Genomic DNA, 23,243 nt, shown 5'->3' with positions numbered 1-23,243 from the left:
CGGTCTTTTGAAATACTTTGTTCAAATATAAAAAGGGAAGAAAAAAAATTTCAATCCGCCGAGCCGGAGTCGAACCAGCGACCTATGGATTTCTGTTTTTCCAGCTACAGTCCACCGCTCTGCCAACTGAGCTATCGACGGCACACATATCGTTCAAAGCAACAGACGGTATTCGGTATAACGAAACTTTTAAAAGCATCCGAGAAGACAGATTTAAAATTTTTTATTCGCATACAATCTCCACAGTTAAAGTAGGAAGACGAATTTTCTGCAGAAAAGCAAGCGTTCTCTCTCTCTCTCTCTCTCTCAAAAAAAAAAAAAAACCCTCCCAGAATATCAAAACTCTTTTGAAATTACGCGCTCACTAAAATTTCAATGGCATGGCGCACGATAATCCAACCGTGAGCACCCGTGATAGTGATACTCATTTTTTCTACATATTTCATGGGGATATCCTATCTTCCTTTAAAAATATTCGATAAGAACAAGTAAGGAAATTTAGAAAAAATACTAAGTGCTTAAAAGAAAGTCATACATTTTATTAATTTCTTTTTTCTGAATTCTTTGATTTTGTTATTTATTTTTAAAAAGTTTATTTAAAACATTCTTCGTTTTGATTCCGGTACTTGGAAATACTTAATTCAATAATAAAAATCGAAGGAAAAAAAAGAGTCAATCCGCCGAGCCGGAGTCGAACCAGCGACCTATGGATTTCTGTTTTTCGAGCTACAGTCCACCGCTCTGCCAACTGAGCTATCGACGGCACACAAATCGTTCAAAGCAACAGACGGTATTCGGTATAACGAAACTTTAACAAGCATCCGAGATGGAGGATTTAAAATTTTTTATTCGCATACAATCTCCATAGTTGCCAAAAAGTATAGGAAGACGAGATTTCCGTAGAGAAGCAAGAGTTCTCTCAAAAAAATTGCCAATTATACTTCGTAATTGATGCGTTTCGAAACTTTTACGATCATCCATCTCTGTTAATGATTTGAGATGAAAAATGCATAGTATAAAAACAGAGGTTCATATCCTGTAGGGCGATTGCGTTTCCTCGCAAATGTCGCGAAAAACCGCCCATAATATCAAAACTCTTTTAAAATTACCCGTCCACCAAAAATTCAATGGCAGTCTGCACAACGATCCCCCCTTGAGTACGCGCGATAGTGATACTCGTTTTTTCTTTATATTTCATGGTAATAACATATTTTTCTTTAAAAGTATTCGAGAAGAACAAGTAAGAAAATTAAGAAAAAAATACTGAGTGTTTAGAAGAAAGTCATGCAATTTATTAATTTATTTTTTCTAAATTCTTTGATTTTTATTTTTTGACATTTTATTTAAAATATTCCTCGTTTTGATTCCGGTCTTTTGAAATACTTTGTTCAAATATAAAAAGGGAAGAAAAAAAATTTCAATCCGCCGAGCCGGAGTCGAACCAGCGACCTATGGATTTCTGTTTTTCCAGCTACAGTCCACCGCTCTGCCAACTGAGCTATCGACGGCACACATATCGTTCAAAGCAACAGACGGTATTCGGTATAACGAAACTTTTAAAAGCATCCGAGAAGACAGATTTAAAATTTTTTATTCGCATACAATCTCCACAGTTAAAGTAGGAAGACGAATTTTCTGCAGAAAAGCAAGCGTTCTCTCTCTCTCTCTCTCTCTCAAAAAAAAAAAAAAAAAAAAAAAAAAAAAAAACCCTCCCAGAATATCAAAACTCTTTTGAAATTACGCGCTCACTAAAATTTCAATGGCATGGCGCACGATAATCCAACCGTGAGCACCCGTGATAGTGATACTCATTTTTTCTACATATTTCATGGGGATATCCTATCTTCCTTTAAAAATATTCGATAAGAACAAGTAAGGAAATTTAGAAAAAATACTAAGTGCTTAAAAGAAAGTCATACATTTTATTAATTTCTTTTTTCTGAATTCTTTGATTTTGTTATTTATTTTTAAAAAGTTTATTTAAAACATTCTTCGTTTTGATTCCGGTATTTGGAAATACTTAATTCAATAATAAAAATCGAAGGAAAAAAAAGAGTCAATCCGCCGAGCCGGAGTCGAACCAGCGACCTATGGATTTCTGTTTTTCGAGCTACAGTCCACCGCTCTGCCAACTGAGCTATCGACGGCACACAAATCGTTCAAAGCAACAGACGGTATTCGGTATAACGAAACTTTAAAAAGCATCCGAGATGGCGGATTTAAAATTTTTTATTCGCATACAATCTCCATAGTTGCCAAAAAGTATAGGAAGACGAGATTTCCGTAGAGAAGCAAGAGTTCTCTCAAAAAAATTGCCAATTATACTTCGTAATTGATGCGTTTCGAAACTTTTACGATCATCCATCTCTGTTAATGATTTGAGATGAAAAATGCATAGTATAAAAACAGAGGTTCATATCCTGTAGGGCGATTGCGTTTCCTCGCAAATGTCGCGAAAAACCGCCCATAATATCAAAACTCTTTTAAAATTACCCGTCCACCAAAAATTCAATGGCAGTCTGCACAACGATCCCCCCTTGAGTACGCGCGATAGAGATGCTCGTTTTTTCTTTATATTTCATGGTAATAACATATTTTTCTTTAAAAGTATTCGAGAAGAACAAGTAAGAAAATTAAGAAAAAAATACTGAGTGTTTAGAAGAAAGTCATGCAATTTATTAATTTATTTTTTCTAAATTCTTTGATTTTTATTTTTTGACATTTTATTTAAAATATTCCTCGTTTTGATTCCGGTCTTTTGAAATACTTTGTTCAAATATAAAAAGGGAAGAAAAAAAATTTCAATCCGCCGAGCCGGAGTCGAACCAGCGACCTATGGATTTCTGTTTTTCCAGCTACAGTCCACCGCTCTGCCAACTGAGCTATCGACGGCACACATATCGTTCAAAGCAACAGACGGTATTCGGTATAACGAAACTTTTAAAAGCATCCGAGAAGACAGATTTAAAATTTTTTATTCGCATACAATCTCCACAGTTATCACAAAGTAGGAAGACGAATTTTCTGCGGAAAAGCAAGCGTTCTCTCTCTCTCTCTCTCAAAAAAAAAAAAAAAAAAACCTCCCAGAATATCAAAACTCTTTTGAAATTACGCGCTCACTAAAATTTCAATGGCATGGCGCACGATAATCCAACCGTGAGCACCCGTGATAGTGATACTCATTTTTTCTACATTTTTCATGGGGATATCCTATCTTCCTTTAAAAATATTCGATAAGAACAAGTAAGGAAATTTAGAAAAAATACTAAGTGCTTAAAAGAAAGTCATACATTTTATTAATTTCTTTTTTCTGAATTCTTTGATTTTGTTATTTATTTTTAAAAAGTTTATTTAAAACATTCTTCGTCTTGATTCCGGTATTTGGAAATACTTAATTCAATAATAAAAATCGAAGGAAAAAAAAGAGTCAATCCGCCGAGCCGGAGTCGAACCAGCGACCTATGGATTTCTGTTTTTCGAGCTACAGTCCACCGCTCTGCCAACTGAGCTATCGACGGCACACAAATCGTTCAAAGCAACAGACGGTATTCGGTATAACGAAACTTTAAAAAGCATCCGAGATGGCGGATTTAAAATTTTTTATTCGCATACAATCTCCATAGTTGCCAAAAAGTAGGAAGACGAGATTTCCGTAGAGAAGAAAGAGTTCTCTCAAAAAAATTGCCGATTATACTTCGTAATTGATGCGTTTCGAAACTTTTTCGATCATCCATCTCTGTTAATGATTTGAGATGAAAAATGCATAGTATAAAAACAGAGGTTCATATCCTGTAGGGCGATTGCGTTTCCTCGCAAATGTCGCGAAAAACCGCCCATAATATCAAAACTCTTTTAAAATTACCCGTCCACCAAAAATTCAATGGCAGTCTGCACAACGATCCCCCCTTGAGTACGCGAGATAGTGATGCTCGTTTTTTCTTTATATTTCATGGTAATAACATATTTTTCTTTAAAAGTATTCGAGAAGAACAAGTAAGAAAATTAAGAAAAAAATACTGAGTGTTTAGAAGAAAGTCATGCAATTTATTAATTTATTTTTTCTAAATTCTTTGATTTTTATTTTTTGACATTTTATTTAAAATATTCCTCGTTTTGATTCCGGTCTTTTGAAATACTTTGTTCAAATATAAAAAGGGAAGAAAAAAAATTTCAATCCGCCGAGCCGGAGTCGAACCAGCGACCTATGGATTTCTGTTTTTCGAGTACAGTCCACCGCTCTGCCAACTGAGCTATCGACGGCACACAAATCGTTCAAAGCAACAGACGGTATTCGATATAACGAAACTTTAAAAAACATCCGAGATGGCGGATTTAAAATTTTTTATTCGCATACAATCTCCATAGTTGCCAAAAAGTAGGAAGAGATTTCCGTGGAGAAGCAAGAGTTCTCTCAAAAGATTTGCCGATTATACTTCGTAATTGATGCGTTTCAAAACTTTTACGATCATCCAATCTCTATTAAGGCTTTGAGGTGCAAAATGCGTATTATAAAAAACAGAGGTTACCATCCCCTAATAAGGGCGATCGCGTTTCCTCGCAAATGTTGCGAAGAACCTCCCAGAATATCACAACTATTTTAAAATTACTCGTCCACTAAAAATTTAATGGCATGGTGCACGATAATCCCATCTTGAGCACCCGTGATAGTGATGCTCATTTTTCTTTAAGTGTTTAAAAGAAAGTCATACATTTTAATAATTTCTTTTTTCTGAATTCTTTGATTTTGTTATTTATTTTAGAGACAGTTTATTTAAAACAATTTTCTTTGTTTTGATTCCGGTATTTTGAAATACTTTATTCAATAATAAAAATCGAAGAAAAAAAAATGTGAATCCGCCGATCCGTAGTCGAATCAGCGACCTATGAATTTCTGTTTTCCCACCTACAGTCCACCGCTCTGCCAACTGAGCTACCGACGGTACTTAACTTTTAAAGCAGCAGACGGTATTCGGCATAACGAAACTTTTAAAAGCATCCAAGGGAGAAAAATTAAATCTTTTATTAGCATACAATCTCTAGAATTGCCACAAAGAAGAGAAACTAATTTTCCGCTGAGAAATATGCGTTATCTCAACAAATTTCTCGATTATACTTCATTCTTTATTCGTTTCGAAACTTTTGTGATCATCCGATCTCTATTAGTGATTTGAGGTGCAAAATGCATAGTATAAAAACTGAGGTTCCTAGGAGACCCCTTGAAGACTCTATAGCGGAATGCATTGTTTGATTTACAGATTATAGGGCCCCACCGGAATGCGTTTTGGGGGTAAATCATTCATCATTTCATGTGCATTTATGAATCCCCTTCAGGACCCTTCATAGTTGTGACATGGTAAATTCGCTTCTGGTATGACAGAATGAATAAAAATTATCCTTTAAGGAAGTTTTTTTTTTTTTTTTTGCAATTAACAATTCGTTATTTTTTTATATTATTTTGAAAATATATGTATTTTTCGTTAGTTTTAATGCTATGCATAAATCATTGAGTAATTTGGGGCGCTTTAGGAAGAGGGGGCCCAGTCCCAGGCCTAGTCGGCCTGTGCGGTAATCAGGCAATGATTGAATGACATTAAAATATTTCCTTCGTTTTATTTAATTAAACATACTACAGTAAATAACTACAAAATATGTATAATGATAATGGGACATTCATAGAAGATTCAGAAATGTTTTTGTTCGTTGAAGGAACGTGTATATATGAGACCGTCTTAGCGTCAGTTTACCCCCCTATATTCACCAGACGCAGCCAGACAGTGATTAGACAATCAAGAAGGTCTCTGGTGAAACAATCTGCAGTTCAGGTGTTTGACTGAGAGCCGAAGCATCTATTGAATTAAAGACGTCAACCATTGTTCACTACTACAATCATTCAGGGTAACTTTAGCTCACTATTACTTCAATCATCTATATATATATAAATGAATGTTTGTCTGTATGTCATCCATGAACTCAAAAACTACCCGGCAGATTTGGCTGAAACTTTCACCGTTTGTTATTTTTGGTACTGGGAATGTTTATAGACCAATTCGAAAAAAAACCGATCGATAGTTCCTTTTTTATTCCAATTTAAATCACAATCCATTGGATAAATACGAATAAAATTATCGGCTGCAGAAATTAATTCGCGTGAAAGATCTCATTGATAAGAAGTTAGCTGTTGCCATTTTTCTTGAGTTTGAACAAATAAATTCTTTCTTTATTGTTTTATGGCTTTTCATGCAACGGGGGGATTTAAAACTTTTTCTATATTATATTTTTAGCGATTGATTGATCTTGCAAACTGCGTGAGTACAAAATTTGAGTATAGTCACGGCTTCACTTGATACCTGGACCGATTATTATGAAAATTGCTATATATATGTATTTTCCACGGAGAAGGTGCATAATATGCTCATTGAAGCCACTTGCCACCAGGTGGCACTGCAGAGTAGCAACTTCTGCCCCGTTCAACCGATTGTCATGAAAATCAGTATAATGATGTATTTTTTTTGTTGGCGTAGCAACGCGCGTCGGGTACAGCTAGTATTTTAATAAAGTTCTTGCATCTACTGTCACAAAAGTGGAGAAAAACTCTTAAAGTAGTGTATTGTTATCTAAAGTTGAATAAGAATTTACTATATTAAAATCTAACAGTATCGATCTATTAAATTTCCACTGGAACTCCACGAAAACAACAGCGAATTGAGATCCGAACCAGGACTCGAAATTTTAGGAGGATAACGGTTCCATAGCACCGCAAACTTCATAAGTGCAGTTAATTTCTTTTGGTAACATTAAGTTTTTACCCGTGCAATACTAGCAATATATTTCCAAGCAAGATTTTCTCTCAAAGAACATATTTGGTCATAAACGCAATTGAAACGTCGAGTTCGAAAACCATTCATCTCTACATTTTTGCCAAATTAAGCGGATTGGAAATAAGTCATCTCTTCCCACTAGTTACATAAGATATTAAGCATTGAAATCTCTATTTAAACATGACACATCCAGGAGTCAGGAGTTGACATGTTCTCTAATTTAACCTGAACCCGCACGGTATGCCTATCATAGACTTAAGGTTTCTATCATAGGTTTCTACCTAGACTTGAAAACCGGTTCGCTCGCCGAACCGATTCCTATGTCTATGGTTTCTACAGGAAGGTAAGTTTTCATGGTTTAAAAGCAACTGGTTTGTACATAAAAACAAATCTATTTACTTCCAGGTAAGTAAAAATTTCATAAAAATGATTAGGAAAATCAGCAAAACAAGACTAATGAATAAAAAGAAAAAACTACTTGAATAAAATAAAAGCTGGCACGAAGTACTGTTGACCCTCTTTTTACGCGGGGGTCACGTTCTAAGGAAATGCCGCGTAAATTAGTTCTTAATAGTAGTGTTAAAATAGAAGTTAGGTTCCATAAATAAAAAAAAACCCTTCATTCTAGTAATGATTAATTATACAATAAATTTAATGTGTTCTTATATCGATACGTATGCGCAACATGCATAAAGAAGACATAAATTTATTTAGTGTTTGTAAAAAGAAGCCGGTAATGATAGCCTTTCGGCAGTATGGGGAAATCCTCTTTCACTAACAAATCAGAAAGATAATTTTTTGCTATTGTCAAGGAATGGTTAAAAATTTTCAATGTTTCAACGTTTTTTGGTTCTGTGTCATCCGATGTCGGTATCCTCGTCGGTTTCTCTCTCCTTTGTCACTCCTAAAAGCTTTTCTTCCAGTGAGTTCTAAATTGTGTGCGTTTAATAACTTTACTTCTGGAAAGAGCTCTGATGGAACCAATCGCATAAAATGTCTCCAGTGACCCAAGCACGCCAAAATGCAGTTTATTACATGTAATCTGCAATCTCATGAGCTTTGATTTTGAAAGAGGGGAACATTTACATTGCCGCATCCGCGTGAAATAATAATAATTAAAAAAAAAAGATGTCAAATATTAAACCTTAAAAATAAACCCGCGTAAAACAAGGGTCTACTGCATTATAAATAGAGAAATAAGAATTACTCAAGCTCTCATCATGCGCTGTCCATTATTTAACTATAACTTTAGCCTAATATAGGGGGAATTAAGAACTTTAGAAAGCCGTTATTGCCTTCTTGTGGAAAGAGAATAAATTTTAGATGAACTATGTACATATTACAAGTGCTATTCATAAATCTTTCGTATAAGGCGTGTGCGGGGGCGTAGCTCAGATGGTAGAGCGCTCCCTTAGCATGCGAGAGGTACCGGGATCGATACCCGGCGCCTCCACTAAGTTTTTTTTTCTTCTTCCTGATATTCTTTATCTGTGTCCTTTCTCACATCAATAATTTGACAAATTTAGTTTTAATTTGTGAATTGATTTACGATTGACTCGAGTTAGTAGGGGGCGGAGGAAAGTGAGTCACTCTTAAGTTCCCCCAAAAAACATGTATACAACTTTTGTACTTTTTTTTATATTTTTACATTGATCATATCACATTCCCAAGTACAACATATAAAAGTTTATATTTCATTTATGTTTCAAAATGGTTTTCAGTTCACAACGTTAACAACATTGTACAATGTTTATGAAACGAAGGGGATGCATCAGTGATTGGTTTTGCATGTATTTGTCGCGCTTCGCGTGAATCTTTTCAGCATTATTGAACTTTCGTCAAATAAATGTTCCGAAGAGTTCAAGCAACATTTTTCGTAGAAGTGTTTCCAAATTCCGCTGCCAATTTAAGGCATCCAATTTCTTCTCCAACGTGTTTGTTAATTCATCAAAATTGATTTTAATCATCTGTAATATATTTAGTCAAAGCTGCTTTATATATAAATGTAAAATATATACCTATATATAGGCTTTCCAAAAATTTCACAAATGCATTTTTTTTTTAATAATTGTTTTCCGTCATACAGATTTAAATGACAGTAGATATCTCATATAAGGATGCATTTACGGGAAAAAAATCGACTAAAAATTTAAATATTTTGTCAAGTAGAATCATTTACCCCTTTTTAGATATGTTTGTTTTAAATTTAAATAAAAGGTGGGCGGTTCACTTACTTCTTCGCAATGGGTTAGTGGTTAACCCATCCGATTCTTTAAAAAAAAAAAAAAAATCGTTAAAAATATTTGAAGCTTTATTATAGAAAATAAATATAAACTTTTGTTAATAAATTAATTACACGTTAAAATAAGTTGATTTATTTATTTATTTATTTTTCCTAACTTTTGTACATATCTTCAAAAACGAAATGTTCTAAAACAGTGTCTCACTTACCTCAACCAACCCTATATGTTCCTTGCTAATAAAAGCATTTATTTTCCTCACAAAAGAGGTAGATAGGTGGCATATGTGAGCACGGGGCACCTGTGAACAAGGTATGTTTTACTAGGATAACGTCAAGCAAAAAGTCTTAAAGAATTCTCAAATAACAGCAATACCAGCCCTACATTTTAACCAAACTTTCTGACAAAGAGCCACTTTATGTTCCTGTGCATGGTGACAGCTTCTTTGTTTTAGCAGATACAGATGTACTTTTATCACGGTCTTCTTCGAGTAAAAACATATTTTAAGCTTCTTAATAAGCTAAATTTAATTATTGCAAACCATTACATGAACATTCACGTTAATTTATGCCAATGTTTAAATTTTATAATTTAAATAAAAATTCTTTATTTTTGAAAATTAGTTCTAAGGTAAATAGATGCTGGGGCACTTGTGAACACAACATGTAGTGGCACATGTGAACAACTCCCTTATCCTCTCCGCAAATTTAAATATTAGTGTATGCTTATTATTAATGTTGAAAGAGATGTAGAGATTTATAATTATTATTTTGCTGCAACCAGTTTGTAAATTTATTGTTAATTATTATTACATAATTATTAGTTATTTTTTAATTCGTTAATTACTAAATAGTTGGCTAAAAATTTAGTGGTATATAATATTTGCACGGAAAATAAAGACAAAATATTTTCCTTCAACTAAAAATTAAAATTAAGAAAAATTTAAAAATTCGTCATCATATTCTGTATGAAGTTTAACGCACTATATAACAAGAATATACTTTACACAATAAAATATTCTTTTTATTGTTTAGTCTTAAAAGATTTTTTCTTTTCGATCCATTTATTAGAACATGCTATGAAACTTAAAAATTTGACAGTGAGCAGAGTTCTATAATTCAGAAAAAAAATATTTTCTTAATGACAGCTACTGTACAATTCAAGCTGACACAGTATAGTTACGAATCCTTGAATGTAATCAGTATATTCATACATGCTTCATTAAAACTAGTTTTTCGTTGAAATATGATGCTCGTCCTGCATTTTTCAGTAGTGTTCACATGTGCCCCAAGCTTGTTCACATCTGCCCCCTATAGGGGCACATGTGAACAATTGAAGACAATTAAAAAAAATTCCATAAAGTGTAGAAATATTTTTTTTTTAATCTGAAAAGATTCCACGGCACAAAGAAAAGACTGTTCAATCATGGGGACCCTTTTCCTGATAGAAATTGAAGATATTTTCTGAGGAATTAAGAAATGAAAAAAAAAAAAAAAAATCACATGTGCCCCCTTTTCCCCTCTACTGAAAATTGAGAAGTCCTTTCTTTCTTTCTTTTCCTTCATTGCTTGCAGATAATATTTTTGGCTTTAAAAAAATAACTTTTTTAGTACTTTTAATTATAATCTCTTTGGTTATTGCAAAATCGATGGATAAATTCGTAGACAAAATGTCTCTTTACAAACCAAACCCATTTAAGCATTGCTTTTTTGCATTAAAAAAATGTTTATGATTAGCTTAGTTTAATTTCGAAACAAAAAATATTTTGTACCTTTTGATGCTAGATTACAGAAATAAAGTAATAGCTCTCAATAATTTAAAATTACAATTTAGTAATATTCGGAGGAGAAATACATAATTCGTTCACAACTTTGTTGACTGAAGAGCTTTTGTCGCATGTCTATTCATCTATAAGCTCTTCTTTTCCATTGAAAGAAGAGTTCCTTGTATCGCCAAAACACGTGTCGGAAATAATTCAGAAATATTTGTGCAATTAAACATTGTTAGATTTTATTTTACTCTACATGCAAAAATGTATTTATTGAACTCTCACTCTTCATTGTCTTCAATATACTACTTAATGTTTTAAAAAAAAAACAGTACAATTTTCTTGATTTCTTTTTTAAAATCCTTTGATTTTGTTATTTATTTTTAGACAATTCATTTAAAACATTCTTTGTTTCGATACTGGATTTTTAAGATACTTTATTCAATAATAAAAACGGAAGTAAAAAAAAAGTCAATCCGCTGATGAGCCGCAGTCCGAAACAGACAGTATTCGGTATAACGAAACGTTTAAAAGAATCCGAGATGACAGAATTAAAATCTTTTATTATAATTCAATCTTTATCATTGCCAGAAAGTAGGAATACGTATTTTCCACAAAAAGAATGCGTTCTCTCAACAAATTTCCCGATTATACTTCATAAATGATTCGTTTCAAAACTTTTATGATCTTCCAATCTTTATTAATGCTTTGAGGTGCAAAATGCGTATAAAAACAGAGGCTCCTATCTCTTTAGGGCGATCGCATTTCCTATCAAATATTGCGAAGAACATCCCAAAACATCAAAGCTCTTATAAAATTACCTGCCCACTAAAAATTCAATGGCAGTCTGCATAATGATCTTCCCGTGAGCACCCTTAATGATGCTCATTTTTTCTACATATTTCATGGTGAGAGATAACCGATTTTTCTTTAAGATTATCCGAGAAGAACAAGTAAGAAAATTTGGAAAAATACTGTTACAAATTCTGTAAATAGTAGTTATTGTAGGAACGTAACCTGTAAATAGTTTCCCGTAATGAATATACAACCCCTTTTTCATTCGGCTAAATTATACGACCCCTATTTTCTTTCTTTTCATTGATAACGGTCTACTACTTTAAAGAAGCGTGTGGAATATTTGAGAAATTTCTTTTCGGGGTATTTAAGCCGTTAGCGATGGATAAACAGTTAGTTTCGATTGATATTTCGAACTGATAGCATTTTACTCTGTTTATAGCGAGGCATTTCGCTGTGTTGTTTTCGTATTCGGAAGTAAATACGTATGTAAACGTTGAGTTTACGGTGTTGTGTGATAATTGCTTAATTGCTGATGAATAATTTAGCAGTTGTTGAAGATCTTTCCTGTACATAGTGTAAATAAATTTCCTGTGTTTTTATCAAGAACTGTGTCTTCATTTCAAGAAAGTGGAAGTCGCACCGAATCCATTACAATTGGCGCCCAACGTGGGGCTACTTCAGGACTTTCTTGCAGTAAGTGTGACTTTGGACATTTTTTCATAAAGACTTTTTAAATTTGACTTTATTTTTATGGTGATTACTCGCGCAATGGATGAACAATTAAAACAACTGCTTGATGCAATCAACTCTGTGAAGAGTGATATGGCGGCTAATCAAGAACAATTAAAAAATGATATGGCGGCTAATCAAGAACAATTAAAAAATGATATGGCGGCTAATCAAGAACAATTAAAAAATGATATGGCGGCTAATCAAGAACAATGGAAAAGTGATTTAATGGTGCTGAAAAAGGATTTAGCTTCTAACCAAGAGGAAATTAAAAACGACCTTACTTCGGTAAAGACTGTGATGGAAAATAAATTTAATGAGATAGAGCATCGAGTTGATGCTTTTGATGAAAAATTTGAAACAGTAGAAAACCGCATCGCAACAGTTGAGAATCATGTGGATGAGAAAATTAAAGACATGGAAAGGAGATTGGCGACCGCGGAAAGCAGCTCTGTACAGTTTTGCGCTCCCACATCTGTTGCTCGACCGTCCATTAAACTGGCCACATTTGATGGGAAAAGTTCGTGGCAGGTGTACAAGACCCAATTCATGATAGTGGCGGAAGCGAACGGATGGGACTCTGCTACCAAGGCCTGCCATCTTGCAGCATCCCTGAGAGGTGACGCAGCGGACATTCTTCAGACCCTTCCGGACAGCCAGCGACTGGATTTCGCCGCCCTCACGGCTGCGTTGGAGCTTCGCTTCGGTGAGAAGTGCCAGAAAGATTTCAGCCGACTCCAGTTGAAGTCCCGTTTCCAGAAAACTGGGGAAACCCTGCAAGAGCTTGCGGCGGACATCGAGAGGCTGTCTCATCTTGCTTTTCACGACTGCCCTGCGGATGTTCGAGACAACCTGGCACTCAACTACTACATCGACGGGGTTCGAGATCCGGAAATCCAGAAAGCTCTACGGATGGCGGATGTCAAAGACCTGAATTCTGCTGTTGTGTATGCGATGAGATACGAGGCCGCCCAAGAAGCAACCCGTGTGGATCGCCATCTAATCCGGACTCAGGAAGCTGATGAGTCTGATTCCAGGACGTCCCACCTCGCTGAACTTGAGAGACAACTCGGTGACTTGACAAGACATTTGAGCAGCATAACAGCCCGAAAGAAACAAGAGCAGAAGTGCTGGAAATGCGGTAGTGAAGGACACCTGCGAAGGAGTTGTCCGGCTCGCCAAGCTACGCGAGGGAAGGAAATCACCACCACTAAAGCTCTGCAGATTTCCTCTTCTAGTAGTGGCAGTGATGGACTTTTCATTTACGCACATGTAAATGGGAACCCCTGCAGACTGATTGTTGACACTGGAGCCAATGTGACAATCATTAGGACAGATGTGGACTTCAAGACTAATGAGCTGCACTCGATGAGAGAAGACATAGCCGTTTTCCCTGCAGAAAATGATGTAAAATCCGCTCATCAAATAATAGCCCAAACAGATTTATCGATTCCCTAAAGGTCAGAATCATTAATACCTGGCTCTCTTGAAGAAAGCAATAGTTTTCGATTTGGACTCGTTGAATACCCTAACCTAAACAATAATCTAAAAGGAGTGCTGGTAGCATCTACGCTTGTGGACCTTTCTAAGGATGTAATTCCTGTGAGAGTCGCCAACGTGAGTGAAAGGCCAAGGAATATCCGAAAAGGTGAAGTGTTGGCAACTTGTACTCCAGTAAACTGCATCATTAGAAGAATCAATTCCCCTGAGACTGTGTCTTCTGAGTCCTTGACGTCGAAGTTAATTGGGAGTGCGCCATTATCGAAAGATCAAAGAACTGCTGCGGAACAATTGGTGGAAGACTTCAAGCATCTGTTTTCATCTAAATCGGAGGATGTTGGCCGTACGAATTTAACGCAGCACAGGATTTACACTGGAGAACACCCCCCTATTAAACAGCATCCAAGACGACTACCGTTCGCCAAGAAGGAAGAGGTTGAGACCCTCCTGAAAGAGATGAAGGAGAACGATGTAATCGAACCGTCATCCAGTCCTTGGGCCTCTCCCATCGTCTTGGTCCGAAAGAAAGATGGCTCCACCAGATTTTGTGTCGATTACCGACGGCTGAATGAAATCACCAAGAAAGACAGTTACCCTCTTCCACGGATAGACGACACCTTGGACACTCTTTCCGGACACAAGTGGTTTTCGACCCTGGACTTGAAGAGCGGCTACTGGCAGGTTGAGATACACCCTGATGACCGAGAGAAGACAGCGTTTACAACTGGACAAGGCTTATGGCAGTTTAAAGTGATGCCCTTCGGTCTCTGCAATGCACCAGCTACGTTCGAGCGTCTTATGGAGACAGTGTTAAGAGGACTCTCTTACGAATCCTGTCTGGTCTACTTAGACGATATCATCATCGTGGGACGCAGCTTCGAAGAACATCTGGCAAAAAAGCTTAAGGAAGCCAATCTGAAGTTAAGCCCGTCCAAATGTAATTTGTTCCGCCGGGAAGTGAACTACCTTGGTCACATCATCTCTTCTGAGGGTGTACAAACCGATCCAGAGAAGGTATCTGCGGTCAGGAGTTGGAGTCTTCCCGAAAACATCCATCAGTTGCGAAGTTTCCTGGGGCTCTGCACGTACTACAGGAAGTTTGTGAAGGGTTTTTCCAACATTGCACGACCTTTGCATAAGCTGACGGAGAGCAAGCAAAAGTTTGAATGGTCCAAAGAATGCGAAGATGCATTTCTACGACTGAAGGAGGCTTTAACATCAACGCCTATCCTCGCCTATCCTCAGCCTGAAAAATCCTTCATCCTGGACACTGATGCGAGCAACGAGGGAATTGGAGCTGTTTTATCCCAAGAAATTGACGGAAATGAACATGTCATCGCTTACTGGAGCAAATGCTTATCAAAGTCGGAGCGAAATTACTGCGTCACCAGAAAGGAGTTACTGGCCATAGTGAAAGCTGTAGAACACTTCCATCATTACCTCTACGGCCGAAAATTTCTGCTTCGGACAGATCATGCCTCGTTAACTTGGCTTTTGAACTTCAAGAATCCAGAAGGCCAGATAGCCAGGTGGATACAGCGGCTCCAGGAATATGACATGGAGATCAAGCACCGAAAAGGGTTGTCTCACGGTAATGCAGACGCTTTATCAAGGAGACCCTGTCCTGAGAACTGCAATTATTGTTCCCGAATCGAGAAACAGTATGGAACGACTAGCCCTATCGCCTATCAGGTGACAGTGACTCCAATATCATCAGAACCTGATCCATGGAGTGATGACCAAGTTGGAAAAGATCAACTTGAAGACCCCGACATAAAACCAATTTTGGAATTCATGGAAAGGGACAGTCGGCGACCTAGCTGGCAGGACGTTTCCATCTTCAGTCCTGCAACAAAGAGATACTGGGCTTTATGGAACTCACTCCATTTACGGAACGGCGTGCTACACCGAAAATGGGAATCTGACGACGGCAAAACATCTAGGTGGCAGTTACTACTTCCCCGATCAAGGATTTCAGATGTTCTGAAAGAAATACATAGTAGTGCGACTGGAGGACATTTTGGTGTGTTGAAAACCCTCAATAAAGTTCGGGAGCGCTTCTTCTGGAGCAAGGCGAAGGATGACGTGGAGAAGTGGTGCCATTCTTGTGACGCCTGTGCTGCTCGTAAAGGACCGAGGAAGAGAAGCAGAGGGAAGCTACATCTGTACAACGTTGGAGCTCCTTTCGAACGAATTGGGATCGACATCCTGGGTCCTCTACCAAGAACTGCTGATGGGAACAAATACATTTTTGTTTCCATCGACTACTTCACCAAATGGCCCGAAGCGTATCCCATTCCAGATCAAGAGGCTACCACCGTAGCAGAGACTCTAGTCCAACATTGGATCTCGAGATACGGAACACCTTTGCAGATTCATTCCGATCAAGGGAGGAATTTCATCTCTGCTGTGTTTAAGGGCCTATGTCAAATTTTCGGAATTGAGAAAACTAGGACAACACCACTACACCCACAATCGGACGGCATGGTGGAGAGATTTAACCGCACAATCCTAAATAATCTCTCGCTTATGGTATCCATAAATCAACAGGATTGGGACAAGAAGCTACCTTTGTTCCTGCTGGCCTACCGCAGTGCTGTCCACGAGACTACCGGATATGCCCCATCTCAGATGCTCTTCGGACGAGAGCTTCGGCTACCTTGTGATCTCGTCTTCGGTCGTCCTCCGGATGCGCCTTCATCGCCTGAGGAGTACATCCAGGATCTCCAGGCCCGGTTGGAAGACGTTCATAACTTCGCACGAGAGCGAATCAACATCGCGGCGGAGAAGATGAAGACCCGATACGACACAAGGTCTACTGGACATGAATTCAACGAAGGCGACAAGGTTTGGTTATGGAATCCCATCCGACGGAAAGGTCTTTCACCCAAATTGCAGTCGCATTGGGATGGACCCTACAAAGTCCTTAACCGACTGAATGACGTCGTAGTGAGGATCCAAAAATCACCTAATGCAAAGCCTAGGGTTGTACATTATGATCGGTTAGCCCCATACTATGGCCATAGTTCATGAGTATCACGTAAACAACCATGGTTGATAACATAAAAGTTGTAGATAATTTTTGCTTTTAGTGTTTAGTAATATTTCTTGTTATTATTGTGTTTTCTGTATCTGTTAGTTATTAATTAATGTGAATATTTGTAAACTTGTGATAGAAGTTTGGCACCCTTTCTGGGGATTGTACTGCCCGGGACGTGCAGTCCTTAGGAAGGGGGCAATGTTACAAATTCTGTAAATAGTAGTTATTGTAGGAACGTAACCTGTAAATAGTTTCCCGTAATGAATATACAACCCCTTTTTCATTCGGCTAAATTATACGACCCCTATTTTCTTTCTTTTCATTGATAACGGTCTACTACTTTAAAGAAGCGTGTGGAATATTTGAGAAATTTCTTTTCGGGGTATTTAAGCCGTTAGCGATGGATAAACAGTTAGTTTCGATTGATATTTCGAACTGATAGCATTTTGCTCTGTTTATAGCGAGGCATTTCGCTGTGTTGTTTTCGTATTCGGAAGTAAATACGTGTGTAAACGTTGAGTTTACGGTGTTGTGTGATAATTGCTTAATTGCTGATGAATAATTTAGCAGTTGTTGAAGATCTTTCCTGTACATAGTGTAAATAAATTTCCTGTGTTTTTATCAAGAACTGTGTCTTCATTTCAAGAAAGTGGAAGTCGCACCGAATCCATTACAATACTAACGAGTAACCCTACCCAAGTGTGAATCACCGCGCGATTGGAATAAAACTTTGCACATCGGTAGAACACTTTAAAATATTGAACCCGTGTTTTCTTTTCTTTTCTTTTTTTATCAAATTGGCAACTACCTTTTTTAACGGGGTAGAATTTATCTGTAAATATCGGATAATTGGGAATCAGAAAGTACAATATATTTTTATGTAAAATTTTAAATACAAAAATTCAATTAATGATTTTGAAAAGAAATTATAAAAACACTAAATAAACCAAAGTTGACGCGTTTCAGGATTTTTCTGAAAGTACTAATAGGGGTAAACTATCCCTCGCAATCTTACTCCGTGGCGCGGCTAGTTGCCTATGAGCAATTCCATTAAAATTTGGCATGAAGGACCCATATGACAAGACAAGTAATAATGCCAATTTGTAGATTTCTATTTTGAAAATTGTTTGAAATATAGGCCTGTAAAAAAAAAAAAAAAAAAAAAAAAAAAAAACTGAAAATGTGCAAAAAAAAATGAAAAATGACTTCATACAAATGACTAACTTCTCTTATAATTATGGTAGAATGAAAATTCAAAAAATATTGTAAACTTAAAAAGTAGAGCTTTGCAAAATTTGAGAAAACGAACATCATTCATTACCACGGGTGCTCACGAGAGGATCAGTGTGCAGATTGCCATTGAATTTTTAGTTGGTGGGCAATTTTTAAAAGAGTTTTGATATTTTGATAGGTTCTTCGCAACATTTGAGAGGAAAAGCGATCGCTCTTAGGGGATGAGAACTTCTGTTTTTATAATACGCATTTTGCAACTCAAAGCATTAATAGTGATTGGATGATCACAAAAGTTTCGAAACAAATCAGTTATAAAGTATAACTCGGGAAATTTGTTGAGAGAACGCATACTTCTCCGATTAAAATACGTATTTCGAATTTGTGGCAATTATAGAGATTGAATTCTAATAAAAAATTTAAAATCTCTCATCTCGGATGCTTCTAAAATTTCGTTATATCGAATACCGTCTGTTGCTTTGAACGCTTTGTATGCCGTCGACAGCTCAGTTGGCAGAGCGTAGAAGGAAATCTGTAGCTTGAAAAACAGATATCCATAGGCCGCTGGTTCGGCTGCGGCTCGGCGGATTGACATTTTTTTTCTTCTGCTTTTTTTGTTGAATAAAGTATATTTCAAAAGATCGAAATCAAAACGAGGAATGCTTTAAATACACTGTCTAAAAATAAATAACAAAATTAAAGGATTTAGAAAAAAGAAACGAATAAAATTGCTTAGCTTAAAAAAAAAAAAAAAAAAAAAAAAAAAAAAAAAAAAAAACACTAAGTAGTATATGAAGAGAATGAAGAGTGGCAGTTCAGTAAATAGGTGATTTTCAAACCTTTTGACAGTTTGGTGTCCTGCCTTTTTCCATTGAATTAAATGTTAAAAAATATATATATATTGGCATATGCATGTAGCGAGGCATTGTTTTACATTAAATTCAGTGTCTTTTTTCAAGGTTGTAAATTTTTAAGTCTTTTCTATTACTTTAGTTAGCTAGTAATGGAAATATCCTTGTCCTGACAAGAAAGTTTGCATAATCTTTATCTTTTTTTGTACGCTTTCAAGCAGCTTTTTTTATTTTTTGTGCATGAAAGAAAGAAGTTGTTGTTGTTGGCGTCCGTAATAAACAACTAAGGAAAGACTGGTGCCATTGCCTCGAAAGGTTGGACTTCTTTATTAACAGATAGGACAACACAAGAAAGATTTACAGCACATAGAGAAGAAATAACACCCAGGGCACCAGCGGGAATCCAACCCGCAACCTCCGGCATATGAAGCGAAGCTTTTTACCATAGCGCCACGGAGGTCCCGAAAGAAAGAAGTAATATTTGTAATTTAAACATAGCTGAAATTGATTTTACAGAACTGCTCACCTAACATTTAAAAACTTAAATGCAGTGTGTGTCCGTAATTGCAACTCATGACTGTTACTCCAGGGAATTTAATATTTTTTATGTGTAAAATATTTCTTTACCGTAGTTAGCAACAGTGTCAGGGAAGTCTTGTTTGTATCTTCTTAGAATGGGTAAGTCGAAAATTGGATATATTTATTCCTTATATGTTGGAAATTGAAAAGTACAATTCAATGTGAAGAGTATTTTAATCAAATCTCATGAGTGTTACCCATTTATTGTGTAATATTTTTTTAAGTAGAGAAATATGCAATCAGGCATTAATGTAATTTGTGTTAAGGAAACAAAAGACCCAATTAAATTTTCAAAAACACCGATAGAATTTATTCCAGCGAAGAATGGAGTGGTTTCCTTCAGTCAAAAGTACTACTTTAAGTCATTGAAATGGATAGAATGAGCAAAAAAAAAAAAAAAAAAAAAAAAAAAAAAAAAAAAAAAAAAAAAAATGGACCCAGAAAATACTTTTATTTTCCAACAGTTTTTTTTTTAATTAATTTTTTTTAAATGTCTTATTTTTCAAACAAGGCGTGGTCTTGATGACGTCACATATGATGCACTTTGCCGCATCTTTCTACTACGTTTACATGTTATGATAATCAAGCAGCGAATTAAATGTTGCGCTCTATGCTTGCTATCAACCATATCGTTGCCAATACATTTGAGTAAAGATGCGAATTAAATATTTTGCACTGTGAATGGCAACACTGAATGGCAGTTCATCATTTGTGATGTCATCGGCACAAGCCGTAAACAATGAAAGCGCTCCGATTTAAGTAATTTTTTTTAAATATTAAACATAAACAAATTTATCAAAAAATGGTCAGATCCTATGTTTTTAAACGTGCTCTTTCAGAAAAAAATATTTCGAAATTTTGGAAACGACCCCATTCTTCTATAAATCTCATGAGTGTTACTTTTAAACTTGCCTTGGTGACTTGCCAAGAAGTTTTTTGGAATTTTTAAAATCTAAGCAAATTAACTCACAAATAATCAACTAAGTTAGAAAGCCATAAATTGTAAGGAATTTGAACCTTGGAAAGTTTTAATGTTTATTACAACAGAATTTTCTAACTATCGTCAAACCTAATGTGTCAATTCATTTGAAAATCATCTAAATACGCATGAAGAGTAAAATAAAATCTAACAATGTTTAATTGCATAAAAAATTCTGAATTATTTCCGACACGTGTTTCGGCGATACAAGGAACTCCTTTTTCAATGGAAAAGAAGAGCTTATAGATGAATAGACAGGCGACAAAAGCTCTACAGTCGACAAAGTTGTTAAACGAATTATGTATTTCTCCTCTGAATATTCCTAAATTGCAATTTTAAATTGTTAAGACTATGCGTTATTACCTTACTTCTGTAAGTTAGCGTCAAAAGGTACAAAATATTTTTTGTTTGGAAGTTGAACTAAGCAACTTATAAACATTTTTTCAATATAAAAAAGCAATGCTTAATTGATTTTGGTTTGTAGAGACATTTTTTTTTTACAAATTTACCCATAGATTTTGCAATACCCAAAGTGATTACAAATCAAAATAAAAAAGAGATTATGTGAAAGTCAAAAACATTATATGCAAGCAACGAAGAAAAAGGAGAAAGAAAGGACTTATTAATTTTATATACCTGTTTTGTGAAGAAAATAAATATTCTTATTAGCAAGGAACATTAGGGTAGGTTGAAGTAAATGAGGCAATGTTTTACAACAGTTTGTTTTTGAAGCTATGTACAAAATGTATTAATAAATAAATAAATAAACTTATTTTTTGCTTGTTATTAATTTATTGACAAAAATGTGCATGTATTTATTTTCCAAAAATAATGCTTTAAATATTTCAAACCATTTATTTATTTATTTATTTATTTTGAATCTGATGCATGCATTTATGAGACATTGTCATTCATTTAAATCTGTAGGACAGAAAACAATTATGAAAGAAAGAAAAAAAAAAGCAACCAGTTGCATGTGTGAAATTTATTGAAAGCCTATATAAAGGTATATATTTTACATTTGCATATAAAGCAGTGTTCACTAAACATAATACAGTTGATTAAAATCAATTTTGATGAATTAACAAATAAAATAAGTTGAATAAGAAATTGGATACATTAAATGGCAGCGGAATTTGGAAACACTTCTTCGAAAAATGCTGCTTGAACTTCATATAAAAGATGTTTTTCGGGACATTTATTTGACATAAGTTCAATGACCCAGAAAATATTCTCACGTAGCGCAACAAATGTAAGCAAAACCGATCACTGATGCACCCCCTTCGTTTCATAAACGTTGTACAATGCTGTTAACGTTGTAATAACTGACAACCATTTTGAAACGTTAATGAAACATTTCAAATTATATCTGTTGTACTTGGAAATGTGATACGATGAATAAAAAAAAAGTACAAAATTCGTGTATTAGTTTTTTAGGGGTAGCCCAGCCCTTACTAACCCGAGCCAACCATAAATCAATTCGCAAATTAAAACTAAATTTGTAAAATTATTGATGTGAGAAAGAACACAGATAAACAATGCCAGGGAAAAGAAAAGAACTTCTTGGAGGCGCCGGGTATCGATCCCGGTACCTCTCGCATGCTAAGCGAGCGCTCTACCATCTGAGCTACGCCCCCCACACGCCTCCATACGTTAGCTTTATCAATCGCACCAATAATATGTACATAGTTCATCTAAAATTTATTCCCTTTCTCAAGAAGAAAATAACGGCTTCCTAAAACTCTTAAATCAATATTAGGCTAAATTTATAGTTAAGTAATGGACAGCGTATGATGAGCTAAAGTATTCTTATTTCTACTATTTACTGTGAAACCTGTGTAAGTTGACCACTCGCGGTACAGTACTTCGGCGGTCAACTTAGACAGGTGGTCAACTTATAAAGGGCGGTAATGATTTTTTCTTTTTTTTTTTTTCTTTTGTCATTTCTTGCACTTATACATTCATTTTTTGAGTAATTCACCCTTACTCTTTCTGGTCAACTCACTTTCAATGTTTAACATCATTGAAAGTGAAACAATAATTAAAAATACTGTTCGAATAATTTTGTTATTTTTTCCTTGTTTTAAACTAGATTAGACACTGTAGTTTTAGAAATTCCAAATGTACCAGCTAATTTTCTCTGGCTATCTCCGTTTTCAATTAATTTTAATATTTCATACTTTTTATTAATCTCAAGTTCAACTGACATTCTTTTTGAGCACAAAGAGCAACAAGCTTCATTGAACAGAGTACAAAAAGCTATCTCAAATAGAACAGCAAATGAAAAACAAGTTTGAAGAATAAAGAGCAGCATAAGCTTTATGCTGCTGTATGCTAGTCTGTCATCAAAGAATTAAAAACATTCTTAGAAAGCTTTCAAAAAGAAAATAATAATAATAATAATAATAATAAATAAATAAATGAATAGATGATAAAATAAAATAATTTGCTGAAGAAAGTTTAAGAAAATAAACCAAGTGGTCAACTTATAAAGGGTTTTTACAATACTCCAAACCAAATTTGGCGTACATTAGTGGTCAAGATAGACAGGTGGTCAAGATAGAGAGGTGGTCAAGTTACAGAGGTTTTCCTTCATTATATGAGATAGGACTAATTCCGTTCCTGACAAAAGCGGTCAACATAGACAGGTGGTCAACTTACAAGGGTGGTCAACTTTACAGGTTTTACTGTATATACCCTCGTTTTAAGCG

At 35.5% G+C, this 23,243-nt stretch overlaps 8 non-coding genes across 8 annotated transcripts; 1 reads left to right on the top strand and 7 right to left on the bottom strand.

Annotated features, from left to right (window-relative positions):
• Nucleotides 1–54: 54 nt before the first annotated feature.
• Trnay-gua (transfer RNA tyrosine (anticodon GUA)) lies at nucleotides 55–141 on the bottom strand. Its single transcript is given in 2 exon segments — nucleotides 55–90; nucleotides 105–141. It is a non-coding gene; the product is annotated as a tRNA-Tyr (tRNA).
• A 535-nt stretch (nucleotides 142–676) lies between these two features.
• Nucleotides 677–763, bottom strand: Trnay-gua (transfer RNA tyrosine (anticodon GUA)). Its single transcript is given in 2 exon segments — nucleotides 677–712; nucleotides 727–763. It is a non-coding gene; the product is annotated as a tRNA-Tyr (tRNA).
• Nucleotides 764–1,421: 658 nt separating this feature from the next.
• On the bottom strand, nucleotides 1,422–1,508 carry Trnay-gua (transfer RNA tyrosine (anticodon GUA)). The gene is given in 2 exon segments: nucleotides 1,422–1,457; nucleotides 1,472–1,508. It is a non-coding gene; the product is annotated as a tRNA-Tyr (tRNA).
• Nucleotides 1,509–2,060: 552 nt separating this feature from the next.
• Trnay-gua (transfer RNA tyrosine (anticodon GUA)) lies at nucleotides 2,061–2,147 on the bottom strand. Its single transcript is given in 2 exon segments — nucleotides 2,061–2,096; nucleotides 2,111–2,147. It is a non-coding gene; the product is annotated as a tRNA-Tyr (tRNA).
• Nucleotides 2,148–2,805: 658 nt separating this feature from the next.
• Nucleotides 2,806–2,892, bottom strand: Trnay-gua (transfer RNA tyrosine (anticodon GUA)). The gene is given in 2 exon segments: nucleotides 2,806–2,841; nucleotides 2,856–2,892. It is a non-coding gene; the product is annotated as a tRNA-Tyr (tRNA).
• Nucleotides 2,893–3,431: 539 nt separating this feature from the next.
• On the bottom strand, nucleotides 3,432–3,518 carry Trnay-gua (transfer RNA tyrosine (anticodon GUA)). The gene is given in 2 exon segments: nucleotides 3,432–3,467; nucleotides 3,482–3,518. It is a non-coding gene; the product is annotated as a tRNA-Tyr (tRNA).
• Nucleotides 3,519–8,198: 4,680 nt separating this feature from the next.
• Nucleotides 8,199–8,271, top strand: Trnaa-agc (transfer RNA alanine (anticodon AGC)). Its single transcript has one exon. It is a non-coding gene; the product is annotated as a tRNA-Ala (tRNA).
• Nucleotides 8,272–22,096: 13,825 nt separating this feature from the next.
• Nucleotides 22,097–22,169, bottom strand: Trnaa-agc (transfer RNA alanine (anticodon AGC)). Its single transcript has one exon. It is a non-coding gene; the product is annotated as a tRNA-Ala (tRNA).
• Between the last annotated feature and the right edge of the window lie 1,074 nt (nucleotides 22,170–23,243).

This window comes from Uloborus diversus, chromosome 5 (assembly GCF_026930045.1).
Source record: "Uloborus diversus isolate 005 chromosome 5, Udiv.v.3.1, whole genome shotgun sequence".
NCBI classification, from domain to species: Eukaryota; Metazoa; Arthropoda; class Arachnida; order Araneae; family Uloboridae; genus Uloborus; species Uloborus diversus.
Note: the sequence above shows the minus strand (reverse complement) of the source record. Positions and strands in the feature narration are given on the sequence as shown.